Source organism: Crocuta crocuta, unplaced genomic scaffold, assembly GCF_008692635.1.
Source record: "Crocuta crocuta isolate KB4526 unplaced genomic scaffold, BGI_CrCroc_1.0 scaffold223, whole genome shotgun sequence".
Lineage (NCBI taxonomy): Eukaryota > Metazoa > Chordata > Mammalia > Carnivora > Hyaenidae > Crocuta > Crocuta crocuta.
Window position 1 is genome coordinate 3,441,209 of NW_027529426.1, and position 7,777 is coordinate 3,448,985.

Here is a 7,777-nt window from a genome sequence, read left to right on the forward strand (position 1 = left end):
CATTAGCTACAATTATTTTGCTGTGTCTTATGACAGTAATTTTCCTAAGTGTTTTAATACCTAAAATAACCCACATATAAACACTCCAGCAATGCATCAAACCCCGATAATGGCCTTAACCTTTCTGCCACCTGCCTGTAACAGAAAAATGAAACTCAGCACCTGAAGACAGAAAACTGAAGACTGCAAATAAGAAGGGCAGGGTGCCACAGAGCAAATCAAATAGAAGTACCAGCTGCAAAACTCAACAAGCTATAAGGAAATGGAAGAACATAAGGTAGTAATTATGTTTCATGTGTGAGTCTTCCCCTGACAGGGCTCTCAAACAGCAGCTGCACAAACCTGTCCCATCCTTTCTGAGACAAATGTGCCGTTCACATTCAAAGGAAACTCATTTCCTATACACTGAACCCATACATTTAGCAAGTCTCAGGGACTGCCTTGTGTTCTCGAGAGCTTTGTTTAATCTCGGGCCACTTTATGTTGTTATTTAGAGAGCCTGACCATTGTCCTTGTTAGCATTATGGCTGGAAGACAAAGACTGTTCATTGTTTTCACAATGATAAAATGTGCCCACGTTTTGTTAATAATCACTGGAATCTCCAGAAAGGCACATGCTGCCCAAGTACTTCAAATTCTTCTTATTCTTCTTGAATCTCTTCCATGTCTGTGAGTACCTTTTTTGTGCCTAAAGCTGAATGGTTTCTTCTTAATGAGTCTACAAGAGTCTTCTCTATGATATTTATACATATCTTAAGGAACAGCTTGGGGCTCCTGGGTGGCTCAGTCAGTTAAGTGTCCGACTTCGGCTCAGGTCATGATCTCAAGTTTCGTGGGTTTTAGCCCCACGTCAGGCTCTGTGCTGAGTGCCCGCTCAGAGCCTGGAGCCTGTTTCAGATTCTGTATCTCCCTCTCTCTCTCTGACCCTCCCCTGCTCGTGCTGTCTCTCTCAGAAATAAATAAAACATTTAAAAAATTTTTTTTAAAAAGGAACAGCTTTTGGTTTTACTTACCAACTCTTGTTATAGTTTTATTTATTTCTGATTTTGTCTACTTCATTTGTATTGACACAGGCAACAGAAAGGTAAAGACTACTTTTGAATTTCACTACTCATTCCTGAGCAAGCAATTCATCCCCCTGTTACTTTCTTTGATTTATACTGTTTGTTTTCTGGTTGCTCAAGTGAAATGCTCAGTCTTTTTCTTTTCAGTTGCTCTCTTTTCGTAATAAAAGCCTTCGGTTATAGCAATTTTATTTGAATTTCAAAGGACAGAGCTGTCCCAGCAGACCTCTAGGCTACAAATGATTTATAAGAGTAGAGTTGCTCTCTTGAAAAAGGCCTGTGTGCCAGACGAGTGCTGAGAAAATGGTAGAACATTAGAACTGGGAGCAGCCTGAACAAGAGCCAAAGTCCTAAGCCCTACAAACGAGGGCTCTGATCACAGGCAATGAGATAATTTGTCTGGTATTAAAAAGTCACATATCCTCACACTGAGCTGTGCTCTCGTTGAGCAAGAAGTCTTAAAAAGCCAAGCCAAACCATCTCTTTCCTTCTCTTCCTTCCCTCTGCATGATACCAGCTCACCTTCTATCCCATGAAGAACCTAGTTAACTCTTTCCTTTCGTTATCGACCCACATTCAAAATACTGCACAAATTCTGTTTTCAAGGTTGAGCTTCAGCCAGTTATTGCCCCGGGCCTCTCTCTCCCCTCCAGATTACAAACTGGAGGAAATCTGTGGAAGGCAGAAGAATAAGGCTGGCTGCTTTGACTGTGAATTCTACATGCAAACACTGGGAGCTTACATAATTAAAAGTTAACTCAGTGAAAAAAAGGATAAGTCACAATTATTTGGGCCTCTGTCATGGTTTCTGTCCTTCTCACATTTTCTCCCAGTCACCCCAGAGTGGCCTCGTTGCCTTAATCCTGCAGTTCTCTCTCATTTTTTTAATGTTTATTTATTTTTGAGAGGGAGGGGTTAGGCAGAGAGGGAGACACAGAATCTGAAGCAGGCTCCAGGCTCTGAGCTGTCCTCACAGAGCGCAACGCAGGGCTCAGACTCATAAATGGTGAGATCATGACCTGAGCCGAGGTCGGACGCTTAACCGACTGAGCCACCCAGGCCCCCAATCCTGCAGTTCTTAATCAAAGCTGGAAGAAACAGCTATACCTGACAAAATCACCTTGGGAGTTATTTTGTTGAAATTATACACTCTCTGCTCCTTGAATCATAAACAAGGACCTAATCAAAGAAGGGAGGAGATAACAAAAGCTGAAAAGGAATCTAGGAATCTAGTTTGGAAATAATTAGAAATGAGGACAGTTGTTCATCACATTATCAGTGATGAAAGCTGACCAACGTGAATGTACAATGACAGGAAAATAAATTCCATTACAGTAATCCACATTATGGAGTCTGTTTATAACTATTGCAACTAGTACTTTTAATAACATGAGAAAAGACGCATGATTTAACTTTCATTGCAAAGCGCAAGATACAAAAATGTATATAAAATATGATTCCAACTATTTATATGCTTAATGTATATATGCAGCAAAAAGGTTAGACAGGAAGTCACCAAAATGCTAGCAGATTTTTGTTTTGAATGGGATTAATGGAGAATTTTTAAATTCTTTTCTCTTTAGAAACATTTTTGTGTTTTCACTGTTTTTCTCACAAACATCATTGCATTTATAATCAGAAACAAATCAATAAAGGTTTATAGGTAAGAACTTCTAATCTGTACCTTCTATAGCTTATAATCAGTTCTGCAGAAAGAAAAGAGATAAGGAAAATGGGGAGGGGAGGAGAAAGTTCTACCTAAGAGAAAAGGAAGTATTGGTTTACCAGTACTGGTGATATTCAAAATATTTATTGAGAGTCTGGGCCAGGCTCCACGCAATGAGAACACAGGATGACTGTAGCTAACTGATTCACTCACATTGTGTATTCTCACTGAATGTCAGCTTGTTTTCAGGCTCACTTTACAAGGGAAGGTGTTGGGGGGCGCCTTGGTGGCTCAGTCGGTTAAGCGTCCGACTTCGGCTTAGGTCATGATCTCACAGTCTGTGAATTCAAGCCCCGTGTCGGGCTCTGTGCTGACAGCTTGTAGCCTGGAGCCTGCTAAGGATTCTGTGTCTCCCTTTCCCTCTGTCCCTCCCCTGCTCATACTCTGTTTCTCTCTCTCTCTCAAAAATAAATAAACATTAAAAAATTTAAACAACAACAACAACAAAGGAAGATGTTGGATATATCCTGACCACTACTTTGAGGCTTTGAATACATGGTCTCCCTGCACAGAGCAGGTTTCCCTCCATTTCCCTCTGTCAAAACCCTGCTTAGGTCTTTCCTGTTTCATGAGGCCTTTCCTTGCTGTCCTAGTCAAAATCAGCTCCTTCTGTTTCCTGATAGCCTTTGCCCCCTGTCCCTAATGTAGTACTTACCATAAGCACTGCCTCATACTATAGCAATCCCATTGTCTTTCCTGCTATTCCACAAGTCCTTAAGGCAGGGGCTACATCCCCATAGCACCTAACATCGTGGGAGAAGTCTCTTCTGAGTCCCCATACAACTGTAAAAAAGCAGGGTTCCTTGTCATCATGGGGTACCTTCCAGAAAGTCCATAGGATTAGGGTGGCCAATTGCCGTTTGCAACTTTGGGTGAAGCAATCCAGGATCTGAGCAATTTACTGAGATGGGAACACAGACACATTTCCAAAACCAGCCCCTCTGAGATACAGGAAGTTGGTCTGACTGTAAGAGAAGCCTCTACTGATGATGAAAGTAGAACTGGATATAGCTGAGGTCCCTCCTTTCTTCTGGGGTAGGGGGAGATCAGGGGAGCAAACAGGCAGCATCAAGGAGGCATCAACCTGGACATACTCTGAGATACCTACAGGGAATACAGGGTGGTGCTTTTGCAAAATTACTAAAAAGTTCTTGGCTTTGGAACATCATAGATTCGATACAATCATTCACTTAGTCAACAAACATTAGTACTACATGGTTAGGCCTTGTGCTGGGTATTGGGAGATTATAATATACGATAATATATGCTGTTGGGAAAGGTACATGAAATGACACTCACAGACTTAAACAGACACAGCTGAGTTGAACTGTACTCAAACCTACTGTTTTGATCTGCTAGGGCTGTTCTAACAAAGTACCACAGACTGGGTGGTTTAACAAATTTTTTTTAACGTTTATTTATTTTTGAGGCCGAGAGAGAGAGGGAGAATGAGTGGGGGAGGGGCAGAGAGCAAGACACAGAATCCAAAGCAGGCTTAAGACTCCAACCTGTCAGCACAGAGCCCAACTCAGGACTCAAACCCACAAACTGTAAGATCATGACCTGGGCTGAAGTCAGACACTTAACCTACTGAGCCACTCAGGCACCCCTAGATTGGGTGATGTAAACAACAGGAATTTATTGTCTCCATTATGGAGGCTGGAAGTCTTGAGATCAGGGAAGGTATCTAGGGTTGTTTCCTTCCGCAGGCTGTGAGGGAAGGATCTGTTCAGGCCCCTCTCTTCTTAACCGGTGGATGGCATCTTCATCCTGTGTCTCTTCACATTATCTCCCTCTATGTACATCTCTGTGTCCAAATTTCCCTTTTTGATAAGGACACAAGTGTATTAGGTTAGAACCCACCCATATGGTTGCATTTTAACCTCATTCCTTCTGTAAAGATGGTATTTCCAACTAATTCTGAGGTACTGGGGATTTAGGTCTTCAACATATGAATTTTGATAGGATACAATTCAACCCATAATATCCACCCACATCTAACAGATAATCCAAAGCTAAACCTAAATGTCATGAGGCAGCCTCGAACAGCTTCTCTGGCCATGTTGCATGAGGACTACCCCCCAGCATTATCCCTGGGAGCGAAGGTAGCAGAGACACCAATTACAGCAGCAATAGGTAAGGCACAAGATGGCACTCTCCTCCTTCCAAGGAGATTGGCAGCCTTCTCCTGGGGCTTGGCTCCTGTTTTCCTGTCTCGTTCTTGGCAGCAGGGACAGGCCGACAACAAACAATATGATAGCATGTCCTGGCACTTCACGTTGGAGGGCTTTGCCAAGGGTAGAAAACAGCTTGAGGAAAGGAGAAGCCCACTCCTTTAAATATGCAGCCCAGCAAGATAGGCTAAACATACCTAAATGCCTCTCTCAATCCCCAACATAACTGAAAAAGTCATTAAGCTGGACACCACTAAATAAAATATGCTAATCTGCTTTACTGAAATATTAAACCTCAATTCTCAAATTCCAAAAAAATATTAAAATTTCTCAACTGTAAACATGTGAAAAATACACTTCATACCACTTGTTCCCTAGTTTCAATCACTTTCCAATACACCAAAGAGAAACTAAAGTAGAAAAGACATCACTGAACACAAAATGAGCATACTTTAAATACAGTTGCACTGTCTTAAATGGCTCATGACACATTAACTCAATCACTTAAGTTAATGCATAATTTGATATAGCTATTGAACAGGAAATTATCTCATTTGGTAGCATCTGGCCAAAAAGATACAGCTGAAAAAATGTATATAGTTAACAATTTCCAGAGGAACCGTGTGGCTCAGTCGGTTAAGTGTCTGACTTCAGCTCAGGTCATGATCTCACGTTTTGTGAGTTTGAGCCCCGTATTGGGCTCTGTGCTGACAGCTCAGAGCCTGGAGCCTGCTTCTGATTCTGTGTCTCCCTCTCTCTGCCCCTCCCCAGCTCATGCTCTGTCTCTCTATCTCTAAATAAACAAATGTTGAAAAAAAATTTCCTATAGAGCACAAAAACAAATAGGTCTGCTGAGCTCATGCTTGTATCCTTACTAGAAGTCTACCTAGTTCATTTTCTGTTTTACTTGCAACCTTTAAATATATTATCACAGTGAACATTTATGTTGGTGTGGTATGTGTGTTCAGTGAATAAGTAGGCTAAATAAATAAATAAATAAATAAAAATAATAATTTAAGGTTATGATTGGGGGTGGATTAAAGACTCCAAGAAATTCAGTTATTAAAATTTGGTATGAAAAAGATAGAGGAGTTCCTTTTAAACCTGAAATGTGTCTGGTTAGTATTCTTAACCTCATCAGAAGTACGAACCAAATGAAAAATACTTAAAGCATTAACTACCAGCATGCCCTTGACGAAGTTGTAAAGGATGATGGGCTAATTTCTGACCTCTAGTGGTAAAGTCATAATAAGATTCTCAAATATATTATACTCCATCCTGAATTACTGCTACATTAGGGAGAGAATCCATCTATAAAGGATTAAAAGGAAGACAGTCATCCACAATTTCAGAGGGCACTCATTAATTATATATAATATTCATTAATTATATCTACTTACTGTGTGTATGTGTGTGTGTGTGTGTGTGTGTGTATACATTGATTTTATTATTTGTTTAACAGTACATCATGGAATGCTCTCAAAGTTAACTGTTACAGATCTGCGGCAAATTGCACTTTCCAAAAACAGCCACACAATATATCCTGCCCCCATGCTGTTACAGAACATGGCCACTCTCCCACAAAAATGTGGAGTCAAAAAAATAAAAAATAAAATAAAATAAAAATACAGAGTCTATTTCCCTCCTCTTGAACTTTGATAAGCCTGTGACTGTCTTCACAAATAGAATGTGGCAGAAGTGATATTGTTTGACTGCTAAGACTCAGTTAGAAAAGATGATATAGCTTCAAGCTTTTCTTTCTTCTCCTCCTTTCCCTTCTTCTTATTCTTTCTCTCTTCCTCTTCCTCCTCCTTTTTGCTCACTCCTCCCCCTCTTCCTCCCTCCCTCTCTCAGCTACCATGTTATGAGGATGCCCAGGTCACACTGTGAGCCCATGTTCTAGTAGACAGCTCTAGTTAAGTTCTCAACCAACAAGCCAGACTGCCATACAGGGAAGTAAATGAGCCTTCAGATAATTCCAGATCTCTTCCATGAAGTCCACCTCTGCTTTTCACATTAGGCCTTAGACACCATGGAGAATGAATAAGCCAACCCCCTGACCCTTATCCAAATCCCTGACCCACAGAATCCATGAGCATAATAAAATTGTTGTTTTATGTCAGTAAGTTTTGCTGGAACTTTGTTACAGTAGATTACTGGAACAGAATTGACTTGTCCATTTTAGTGGCTGTATAGCATTTTATAGCCTGGCTACAATGCTGCTTGTTTGATCATTACATTTGCAAGGGTATTCACTTTGCTTCCAGTCTTTGCTACTACAAACATTACTGCAATAACTATCCTTGAATACAGATCTTGAGAATTGTAGAGTAGAATTGCCACATATTTTGATTTTTACTAGTTCTTTTTTTTTACCCCCTGGTTCATAAGGGGTTTATTTGTGGGGGGGGGGAGAATCTTGATTTATTTATCTTTGCTACTATTTTCTATATTTCATTAATATAAGACTTTGTTTTTTATTAATTTTCCTCTTCTATCGTCTTTTATGGTTCATTTTCTAATTTAGTAAGATGAAGACTGAGTTACTTTATTTTTAATCTTTGCTTACAGTTTTCATGGGTCTTATAGGTATGCTCATGCTGGGTTTTCCTTTTTTTTGCTTTAAAGAGCTTGCAATTTCAATTTAGTTTCTAATTTTATCAAGAAATTATTTAGGAGGCTAATTTTAAGTTTCAAATAATTTAAATTATCTTTTTAAAATTTATTTCTAATTTCATTAACTTTATTCTAATTTCATCAGATAATGTGACCTGTCTCTACTTTTGTGTGTGTGTGGGCGCGCGCATGCGCGC